Source organism: Stigmatopora nigra, chromosome 14 (assembly GCF_051989575.1).
Source record: "Stigmatopora nigra isolate UIUO_SnigA chromosome 14, RoL_Snig_1.1, whole genome shotgun sequence".
Classification (NCBI taxonomy): domain Eukaryota; kingdom Metazoa; phylum Chordata; class Actinopteri; order Syngnathiformes; family Syngnathidae; genus Stigmatopora; species Stigmatopora nigra.
This window is the reverse complement of record NC_135521.1, coordinates 7,242,852-7,254,953: the sequence shown is the minus strand read 5'-3', so window position 1 is coordinate 7,254,953 and position 12,102 is coordinate 7,242,852. Positions and strand designations below refer to the sequence as shown.

At 39.3% G+C, this 12,102-nt stretch overlaps 1 long non-coding RNA gene across 2 annotated transcripts in view; it reads left to right on the top strand.

Annotated features, from left to right (window-relative positions):
* The window catches only part of LOC144207443 (uncharacterized), a 98,489-nt gene that overhangs the window by 5,097 nt on the left and 81,290 nt on the right, over nt 1-12,102 (top strand). The window lies entirely within an intron of this gene.

The window sequence follows — 12,102 nt, the reverse complement described above, 5'->3', positions numbered from 1 at the left end:
ATTAGGGTTTGTCATGTTATTGTGTGGGATTTCTTTGACTTTATACGTACATGCTGTGTTCCTGCAGACGTTTTCATGGGTGAAGGGTCTCTGTGTCATTTGTTCGTCACTTTTTCCATTACGGCATACATTAATCATGCATCAGCCACTGTGTTTGCTGCAGTCATTTATTTTTCATACTAGCTTTAGTTTGGAAAAGCCATCTCCAGTCCTGGACCACCTGACCGGGTCACCATTGTGTTGGTAGATACAGTGCCACTGCTGGCATTTTTTTTTTTTAGATACATCTTTGGTCTTTCTCGACTTGCAGTAATTCATAAATTGTGAATGCTGCACTGATGGACTTTCTTGTTTTGCTGTGATGGCATTTCCATATACACGGATGCTGGTTTAGGAAATGTCATTCTCACTCAGCAACGTGACCCGCCATGCTCCATATGATAATGTAAGTGGCTCCAAATAGCAGAGGAAAAACAGATTTATTTATACATTCTCACTCTTTTGCATATCCTCTCTGCCCCAAGCCCACATGCTTTATTTCAGTCCAAATGCTGTTGAGTCAGCCACTTTCTGTATGGCTGCCCCAGATAAGTAGGTTGAAGCTCAATGTCTCAAATTCTGTGTGCTCTAAGTGTATTTGGTTTAAATGGATATGTGGAAGTCTAGCCTGTATTAAGGTGGGCCGAAGTGTGGGCCTACTAATAACCTATGGTAATGTGCAGTAAAGTCTTGTAACATGGAAGAATGTACAATGTAACAAGAAAGTTATTGGATTCCGAACAAAGGTTTGGACGGCCGGGTTTTATGTTTGAATTGAAAAACATAATTTCACACCAGGGTTTAATGGTAAATGCCAAAGTAAATGTAGGGCTGGCTGGCACCTGCATAGATCTCAAATACATCTTCCTTATAAAAGAAAATTCCTGAATCCAATCATAAAAAGGCACTTATAGTCAGCTAAAAGGGAAAATTATGGTTGAATTTAGGAAAATGTCATCGTTGTGGACATTTTGTTTCAGAGGAAGGAAGGTTGGGGTTAGAATCAAATTTGTGGATATTGTTGCTAAAGAAATAATTGATAATAATATCAGTAAGGTAACTTTCTCAGTACTCCTGTAATACCATTGGGTATGAGTGCGCGGGTATTTGTATGCCCTGTTTCTTCCCGGCTTCCTCACGGCGGCGCTTTTCACCAGTGTGTCTCTCGACGTAGTCTCGACAGGTGAGGATGGCAGCCTCATTTAGATGTGCTTTCCTTTCTTTTTATTTTGATTCTTTTTTTTAGTCAAAGGAATAAAAAGGAAGTATCAAGCCCCTTCTCTACTCCACATCTCGAGATTAATAATGCAGTCGCAGAGGCACCCTTCTTTTCTCCCTCATCCTCCGATACTCAACCGGAGCAACCTTATTCTATCTCGGCCAGATAGTGCTCAGCCAGCACGAGCTAATTTTAGACGACGACACCGCTGACTGCTTACGATAAGCAGCGTACAATGAGTGAGGTGGAAAAGAAGTATGTGTGTGTGTGTGTGTGTGTTGGGGGGTGTCCTCTGCTTTTGTGGCTTTAGGCGGCATTATTTTTCCTTTTTTTGCTCAGCAAAAGCCTCTTCAGGTGCAAATTGGCATAAACATGGTGCCTCCCTTGCATATATCACAGTACCGGTAATGCTTACGTGATACTGCAGGCTTGTGGCATGCATTTAACGCTACGGTTTTAGAACATATTTTGCATTTTGTTAAATATCCAAGAGAAGTACACTTGTGACCTTAAGTCACCCCTTTTGGTTGAAACCTTTTCCTTACTCTTTTCAAGTTATTGCTTTCTTTTTTGTTTTCAACTTCAATAGCATTTTGTTCATTTTAGAATGTTGGCAAAGTAGTTTTTTTTCTATTGAAAGATAGGGTTGAATTCCAAAGGACATTTCGTTTTGGTGGCAAGTGTTTTTACACTTTTGTTATTTGCAGTATAGGTTTGCTGAAGGGTCCAGCAGATTAAAGGATTATAGAGCCTTTTTCCCAATGGAATACATATAACTTATGTGGATGATTTGGAAGTAAATAGAATAGTTCAAGTCGCCTCATTACACATTTAGTGTGAAAGCAAAGTCATGGTATTATCCTTTTTATAGATGAAGCCAATAAAGAGCTTAGACTCTGTGCTGTACAATGTTGTTTCGTGGTCTTGATAATCTCAGTTGCGGGCACGTGTTCGCGCAGGGTGTAGGGGATTCAAATGTTTGACAAATGAGCGCCAAAAGAAGACTTAGGACGCATTATTAGGGCTTGGCTATTGCTAATGATGTAGACGATCAGGATTATGTTGAGATGATAAATCATATCGCTTTGCTGTCGTTAGAGAAATGACAGTGCTCTGGGGCTCTGGATTTGGCATTAGCTACGGGTCACAGATCATTTTCGTATTCGCTTGCAAGCGGGTGTCTTTTTTTTGTCAGGTTTATGTTTTTTTTTAGTCAACACACTAACAACATAATTCTTTTTAAAAGTTTCATCATTGTTTGACAGATGTTCTTTAACAAAATAACCTTTTCAAGTGACCAAATCTATTTATTTAGAACAAATTGAGGATTCCTACAAGACCATTTCTTCAAATTCTCTATGTCTTAAATAGAATTTGTCCATGGACCAGGACCCAGCTGGGGCCGTGTGACTGCGTAGATTGAAAGATAAATGGAGGATATCGACGACTCTATTGTTTAGCCGCCAAAGCATCAAAGAAATAAGCCACCGTACCTCTCTGTAATTGCTACTTCATCGAAAACTCAATTGTCCCGCCAAATAATAACAGCTGAATAAATGAATTTGAATCAAGGCATCATACAATAAGGTGCAATTATGAAAACTCTAGAAAATAGAGGTTCTAACACTGGACTGACATTTCCACATAAACTAGTTATATAAGGTCACAAATATAATTACTATTGTTTTTGTGTTTATAAATACAATGTCTTGAAAAGACACCAGTGATTAAAAAAAAAATAGTTTATAAGACTACTAGTGGATGAAAATTGTTAAACTCAATTTAAATGAAGAACAGGTAATACTACTTCATTTTAATTTTATTTCAGCCAATTTTTCTAGTCTGACCGTAGCTATGTTTTTATGGACACATTTTTTCGGGAATTAAAACTCAGTCTGTCTACAAAAAAATAATTTCTTCTGACCATGAAAACACTGCATGTGATGATAATTTTAATCCAGACGGTGATTGGATTAAAGAAATGTCCCTGTAAAATTTGGCAATTTAACAGGAATTTCATCATTTCCTTGCGTGTCTTATGCAGATCTTCTCCGGTGACGGATGCCAACCTCAATTTTATACAAATTTGCTGCCGCCGTGCCAAAGACAAAATACTAGAAAGACGCTTTGTGAAGTGTGTAAACATAAGAAGATTTAAAAAAAAAAAAATCTAGCACTGAATCTCCTTTCCATGTACATTTATTTTTTATCTTTTGGGCTTTATCTCAAAGCATTGAGCTCCCACAGCCTTAATCAGTTCATGCTCCCTAAGATATTGTGGGTAGACAATTCTCCACTCTCGTATTCAGGTGTGAAAAACAAAAATACCATCTCCTTTTTCCTTTTTTTTTCCTTCTTCTCTTTGTGCTCCCACTCCGACAAATCCTCTCACGAGTTCCTGTTGTGGACATAAAATGTTGCTATGCCTTACAACGATACTTTCTGTCCTTATGTTTTCTTCCAATCTTTCCTTATCTAACATGCCAAATTGTCATTTTGCATTAAAGCAGACTCATGATACAATCACAATCTGTTCCACGACCAAAATCTTAACACGACATGAAATAACTGATTTCTAGTTCACCCTTGCAACAAATAACCTATTCAAATGGCTATATAAATATTTTGTATATGTTCCAGCATTGGCATTGGCCTAAATCTATCTAATCTGCCAGAGCCTATAAAGGATATCAACGAATCACTGGTCTTTATTGGGTGAAAATCCTGCCAAATATGTAGATATAGCTACTTGATGTCAGTATTCTGGTGCCAGAAGAGTCTACGCTTACTTACATTTATTTAACTTTGACTCATTATCAACACAGAACATGCTGTTCATGCCAGAGATGTTTCCATGGTGACGTATCTGTCGAAATAGAGGCTAATCATTAACCCAGACAGAAAATTGTTGATGGAGTCAGTGGCTTTTTTGTGTCATTCTATTTTCAAGACTGAGGCCATTCCCTTTTTGTAGTGAATTGGAGGGAAAAAATGTAAGGAAGCGGGTCACGGTAGACTGGCAAACTTTCCCTCGCAATGACATTGAATGGTCATCCCGTCATAAAGCACGGGTGCAATCAGGCGAGGCACAGAGGTTTTAAGAGACCGAGAGCTCCGGCTGGGAATGACATGTCGAGAATGGGGAAAATTCCCAATCTTTTGATGAGCTGATGCCTTCTTTCTGAGAGGTTCAGATGGGCAGGAGGAAGATGACAGGAGGGGAGACTGATGGTGTGAGGCAAAGATGGAAAATGACAATATAATGTGATTTGATTTGTGGGAATGGATGGCTGGCTTCTCAGTGAGCTTGGTGGTGGGAAGGAGAGTAATGGTGACACACGTGGATGGAGGGATGGCGCGGAAAGAAAAAAAAATCCAACAAACCAAACACTTCTACTTGTTGGAAACTCAATGGGTGCTATTGATGATGCAAGACGGCCAATTTTTTTTTGACTGGGTTTGGCAAGCCCCCTTTCATGAGGAAAGAAGAGAGATTATGTCCAATCTGTGAATGCTCATGCTAGGCATCCAATTTATTTTGACTTGGAGTCACAGTCAATAGAAATACAGGAAAAAAAAGATATAGAAAAGTGTTACGGCAAGAGTGTGTGGTTTCATTCTGTCAACCAAACAGGGCAAAACTAACGTATTTTTTTTTTCCCCTATACTGTACTATGGAAGTGATATTAGGTCATCTTTAGTGGTGCCTGTAGGATGTCACAAAAGGCATAACTGCCACATTATTTTCTCAATGCACCCAGAACAGTTGCCTTGGGGGTCCAAAACACTTGAGCAGGAAATCCACCATCAAGTATCCTTCTCACAATGTTTTCTCTCAGGGCACATCCCATACAGGCTACAAACAACATGAATAAAGCACAGCTGATTGTATTAGCCCCTCCGTGACGGAGCCACCCCTCGTGTAGAGCGTTATACTCCACCTGTGTACCGGCAGCATGCAAAAAAAGTCAGGATTAAAGTGGACTCGCTCAAAGCTTTTATTGGATGGGGGACAAGAAGCTCCCACAGGTAGAGAACGGATTATTTCACTATCAGGAAAAAAGGCGGCTGTGGAATAATGGGGGCGTGCGAAAACAAAGGGGTCGTTTCATTGGGAAATATTAACCAATGGCGGTTTTAGTGACATGATGGTGATGGCCTTGTTTTGGAGCCACACGGCTTTGGGGTCAACAAATGGTTGAGTCTGTCACTGGCAGACACCATAGTCGGTAGGTAGGATGATGGTTAGTAGGTTTATGAGTTAGATTTTGACTCGGTAAGATTATGTCTTTAGGTGGTTAAAAACAGATAAATTATTGAATTAAAAAGTTAGGGCCTTTTTATTTTTTGCTGTGAGCTAAACTTGGCAATGGTTTTTGAGCAAGTGCCATAAAATGGGAACGTTTCTTGTATTAGTGCAAACTGTTTTGCTTCATCTGAACAAAGACAAGCACATTGTTGTCAGAGACGGATGCTCAAACGTCAAATTGAGCATGCATGTTTTCAGCCCACACCTTCAGGTCGCACGTGAACCTTTTTTGACGTCTCTTCAATAATCCCATTGATCTGTTGACTTTCCTCCCCATAGGCACTTGTTCATCATGCAGTCTTCATCTTCTATAGTAGCGCACTCAACTTGAACTGGCCTTTAACGCAATAAGAAAGCCGACTCAATACTAAGACATTTGCACTCTAAAGCAGTATGATTGGGTGACACGGCTGACTTCAAAATGGCTCTTTTGCTCACAAAGTGCCTCCAAAAGTTTTCCTCGTTGATTGACACAGAGCGAATTGCGAGTCGCCTTCAGAAAAAGGATTTGAAAATATATCCGAAAGGAAAACAATCATTATAATCCCTGAATGATAATTACTATTTTGAGTGAGACACAAAGTATCAACAAAATAGCCTTTCTTGAGCTGTGACTTATTTTGGGCGAGAATCTCATTTATTGCTGGAATTTGATGTGAACTTTACTTTAGAGACTAACTGCAAAGCCCATTGTAAAATCCAGGTAATGTTTGGAAACAATGGGCAACGATATTGCAATGAACATCTACTGTTTTAGTATAAGAAGCAAATGACCCAAAGTATCATTATTAAGAAATGGACAATTTCCTGTACATTTTTGACACTTCCTATTCATTTTGTTAACTTTCATACACAAAAGGAATTAAAATAAATCCTAATAAGAATGTCATTGTTAAAGCTAAGCGTCCCAGTCAAATGGGATTTTTTAATCGGAGTGAAAAATGAACTCCTAGTTTAAATGAATTGGATGTCTAGTGGTGTCAATGAATAATTTCTTTGTCACAAGGTTGTTAATTTTACTTTATTTACCGGTCACTTTCTAATAACACGGTATCGGAATCATTTTCAGAGCAAAAAAATGCTATCAGAACAATTCTATTGAATCCTTAATGCACAGTATTAAATCTTTATGGCCGTTAATAACCACGAGCTAACTGTGATTTTACTGCAGTGGCACAGGAACCTCTTTGAGGACTGAAATGAAAATATGATAATTGGGTACTCTCACATTTACATGGATGTTATGACAGTTGACATTTTATAATTAAATTGGATTCTTAGAAGCACTTTAATTTCCGTACACGCTATGTCCTGCTGTGATAGAAATAATGCCAGTAGGGTACAACATATTTTATTGTTGGCAGAACTGTGAAGTCAATTCAACAGCGGGAATTTCATTTCATCATTCAATACTGTGTTGGGCTTGCATTATTTTGTGTGTCTTTACAGACCTCAAGGGCTTGTTAGAAAATACTGTAGTATCTGTTGGCAATGTATAATTGGTCTCTCACTCATTTATAGACTTGAGGTAAAAAATTCCCAAATCCTCCCTGCATTGGCATATGCTACAAGCAGATTCTAAAAGTTTTTTTTTTTATTATTGACATGCAACAAATCAATTTCATCCTAGCAAAACAAACTTTAACAATGCTACTGGAATAACTTGATCTCCTTGCTGGATTTATTCTTGCCAACATGCGTCTCTGCAGTTGATATTTTCTGTACTTCTTCAAGGCAGAAACATTGCAACATTTATTTACCAGTGATGAATGAAATCAAAGTATGGATATTGTGGCAACAAGACGACATTTTGTTCAGGCTAACAAACTCAGGCTCCATCGCGTCCATCACAGCCAATTAAGCCGGGCACTCCCTCTATCTAGGCCTAATTTAAAGCAGCTCTGATAGCCACCACGTAAATCCTCTTCAGCCTAATCTGCTGCCACACTTTTATTAGTTATTCGATGCCTCCTTGACTGAGCCCAATAGATTTGTGGTGTCAGGGATGCTGAATTACCACATGTAAATGGTCAACCTTGACTTTCCAGGCGTGAGGTTGAAGTCTGTTACTACAACCATCATCATCTGTTAGTGGCATCACACTCGGTCCTAGCCACAATGGTGCATTGCTGCTGACCACGTTGATGTGACCTCGTCTGCAAAGCCGTGGTGACTAATTTCTCCTATAGGTGATGCCGAGGGCATTCAAAGTGCAAAGACAAATTGACAACTGCAAGGTCTAGAATGAGGAAGGTAGTTGTATGAAGGTAGTTGACCGTATCCTTGGGTGTGCAAAATTTTGCGACAGCAGCTCTTATTGCAAACCTGGTCTGTTTGTTTAAGGACATTCTTGAATAGTGGTCTATTGAATAGGGAATGTTTTGGAGAGATTTTCCGTGACAGTGCAGAAAACTTTCATTTTTCATTTTTGCAACTTGTTTTTCTCTCTAAAAATTGTATTATAATATAGATTGATTTGATTGAGTAGGGCCACCAATTGCAACTTTTTGGGATTCAGAGGTTTTTCCCTTACTGCATATTGTGTAGTGTCAGAAAATGTACATATCATTTTAAATGTGTGTAGTTTCCTCTTTCTTTTGGTCAAGCTTAAGGTACACTGAAATTGTGGACTACTTGCGTGATTCACTGCATCATTTGGACACACTTGTGCCTACATTTTTGACCCCTAAATCTCTGGAAAAAAATGATGACAAAGACAATCTCTCAAAGCTTGTTGAGACCATTATTTATTTAAGTATAGTACTTTAGAGTCCCAACAGCTGATGCCCTTCTTCGAACTTAAGAAGCCACTTGTTTAAAAAGGTAAAACGTCTGAGTGTCTGTCTACAAGCTCTTTAAAATCCAAGATCTTCATTTTGAAGTGTAGAGGTCGAGAATGTGCATTTTAGCTGGCTTATCAGCTTAAATTGAACTTACATGACACCATTTACATTGATTGTGGAAACACTCCAAAACTTAAAGTATAGTATTCTCCTCCTGTCCGCTTTTTTTGGCATTGTACACAGCGTGCCCTAGCTGATAATGCTCATACTATTTTTTTTCACTGCCGTTGACTGTGCCAGACATCTGGTGATGAGTTACTTACATAATAAATAAATCAACTAAATATTTAGTATTTTTTTAGGGGTGTCTGTAACTTCCTAGAGGGTCTATTTGAGTCCAGTAGTCACATCAGCATGTTTTGCCAGGACTATGCCTTCAACTGGCATATGTCCTCCACAAATTGCCACGGGCTACTCTGGGTGCCCCCATCACCTTCTCTCCCAGTCGCTTCCGGCGATATTTTCCGTCTCTTCTGTAGTTGGTATTAGAGTAGCACAACTCATAGATGCACTCATCTCCCCCCGTGTCGCCCTACCAACTCTCTCCACATACGGCTGTGAATGTCACCCGTTTGTTGAGATGACGATCAAAACGCTTTACTTGTCGCTGTAACGACCTTGATCAGACAAGCGATTACTTCTTTTTACGGCGTCCGGATGCAGTTGCCGTGGCGACACAGAAGACAGATGGGGTACGTAGAGGCCGAGATAACGACGCATGGGATGCAAGCGTAACAAAAGCGCCATGGCCATGTCTGGGCCAATTTTATAATGGCCGCTTGTCTTTCTGATGCAGCGATTGTGTTAGCGGTAAAAAGGCACAATGATTACGATCCATGTATTAACCGTGTTCCCTTGTTGAGCATTTTTAACACATTGACATTGATTAATTCATTTTATGTAATGCGTATCCTCAAAAATGTCGCCAGGGGTGCTGGAGCCTACCTCAGCCAACCTATGGGCACCAGGCGAGGGGACCCTGAATTGGAGGCCAACCAATCGCAGTGTAAAAGTAGAGGTTTTATACCTAGCGGCACTTCAAAGTGTTCAACCAGCCTAGCATGCATGTTTTGGGGGATGTGGGAGGAAATCAGAGGACTGTCTAACCTTTGACCACTCCCCGAGTTGACCCGACTAAGCGGCTCACCGCTGTGCCGATCCAAGAGGAGCGCTACCACCTTTCCTCACGATCAATAAATATGCTATTTCAAGTCGTGATGGGAAAATCAATCTTTTTTTTTTTTCCCCTTCCGCTACATTGCCCAGTGCCTTAGAGGACTCACAAGGGAGAAAGTGGAAAGTATTTCAAGGACCTAGCAAACTCGAAGATTAGTGGAGCTGCACAAACTTCAGGATTGGCTGGAGTGAAAATCACTGGGCCCAACCCAATGACGTGCTAGGATTAATGTATCGTGGCTTTTTTAACAAACAGTTTCCAATCAACTTGTACTTCAGTGCTGTTTTTTCCATATTGATGTAGTAACCAAATGTTGCTACTACTCAATACACAACGGCAATTGATTGTTGATCCTGGCATTTAATCCATCGTTTCATCATGGAGTCATTTATCAGGCAACTCGAGCACACCAGGATGATATTCATAATTAATAATTATGGACTGTATTCAGGGAGATCCGCTGGCTGCTCTCTAGGAGTCATCTTGTTAAAATGTTGACTGCCTCAGAGGCAGTTAATGATTATACAGTACTTCTATGTCCTAACAAAAATCATTTTTGGTGTCAATTAATTGGGCTCAGTCTTATAAAGTATTTGGCAAAAAAACAGGGAACTAAATTTTGACTTGCATGGCAAGGTTTAAAGATGATTTACATGAGAAAGTCTCAAGGACCCACAAGTGAAACTGAACAATGACTTGGTGGTTTAAGTTTGAAGTGGCATTTTCATTATTTTTTTATTTTTTTTTATCTCTGTACTAGTAATTTGGTAAATTCCTACAGGGAGGCTGTGGCTGAAAAAGCATTATTAAAGTGAAACCCCATTTAATTATATTGGTAGCTCTGATATGACTGAAAATAGATTAGCTTCTCCCTTGCTCATTTGGTTGCAGGGTGAAGACGAGGCCAGTTTCTCCTTCAATGTCGAGTCGCCACAGTCAATTTTCATAGTAAAATCAATCAGGGTGCAGAGTAAATCAAAGCCAAGGTCTTTGTGTAGCATTTTAATGTGAGAGTTCTGAGTATCGACATGGCTGACCTTTAAGGGAACACATGAGAACACCAACAAGATGAAGCCAGCGCGTCAGTTTATTAGCTTTATTGAACGGACTGGTGCCGAGGATATGTATTCAGCATTTGTATCCTTCCAAATTCTCTCTAGAGAATTCACCTAAACTCCCCAATTCATGGAACTATTAGAATGCGTACAAACAGTTGACAATTCAATTAATTTTTCACTTGATCATCACAAAACTTGTTAAAGCATAGTTAACACCCACTCAAAACCCTGTATGTAGCTTCACTGTGACCGAATGTGCAAAACAGATAATCTGATGTTGGTAATCATTTCCTTTCCATTTTTTAAAATAATAAATACAAAAAGAGGCAGGACCAGAAAGCAGATATCTGTTTGAATACAATGTTGTAGTGCAAAGCGATTCTTGTAACTTGGTCAATTTCTCAAGTTTTGTCAGAAATTCACTTAATTTATTCATTAAAAGAGGAGAAAGATCATCACTAAAATCTTTTTGGAGAGAAGCGATGTTTTCGAGTTTGAGGCAAATACGATTGTTCAATCAGCAGCTACATATTTTTTGAAGGTTCCTTCAATATATGTATTCGAGCCGGTATTGAGTCATTCCAAAGACCCAATCCATTGGATTGCCAAGATTGGTATGAGTGATACATTTGTCATGGAAATATAGAACAATCTATCCCCCTTGCTATATTATATGTGACCAAATGTGCCTTAGACATGTTTGCATGATTGCAAATTAATTGCAAATTTGAACAACTTAATTACTGTATTTGACATGTGCCTAAACAGGTTGCAAGTTGTTTTATATATAGTAAATATTTGTTGGTTGTAGCTTTGATTTACCAGTTTGCACCCCGTCTAAACATTTACACTATTTATTACAAAAGTATTCCTTTATCGAGGCACAAGCCCTTGTCATCTCAATTCAAAGCAAACCTACTATTTCTGACTCTCAACCTGATTCAAGGGTTACAAAATGCAAAAAAAAAGGGGCAAAAAAGGCATTAATTTCTGTGTTATATTTCTCGGCAATGGGAGTCGGCTGTGTGGTTGACTTTCATCTGGAAATACAAAAGCCTATGTTTCTTTCCTTCTATCGCAACGGGAAATAGTAGAAGGAAAAAGACCACAGAGCGAATAATCGGTGTTCTTTCATCTCATTCAGCCCAAACGAGCTCTGCTGGAGTCTTGTTGCATGCAAGTAATAGGCTACATCAGGAAGTTTAGCAATGGCTATCCGAGGTTTGTGTTTGATGTCTCGGAAAAAGACATCCACTGAGGACTTGTGGTGACTCAATACCTATGTACCGAAAAAGATGACACATGCTAAAATTACTCAAATTCAAGACTTCAGCCAGGCCAGGTGGACCTTTAAAATCGGGTCTGGGTTGACATCTTCTTTTGCCGAAAGCTTGTGATGATAAAACATTTCATGTCGTCAGGGACATAACATTCACTGGCAGAGATTCCATTGAAAT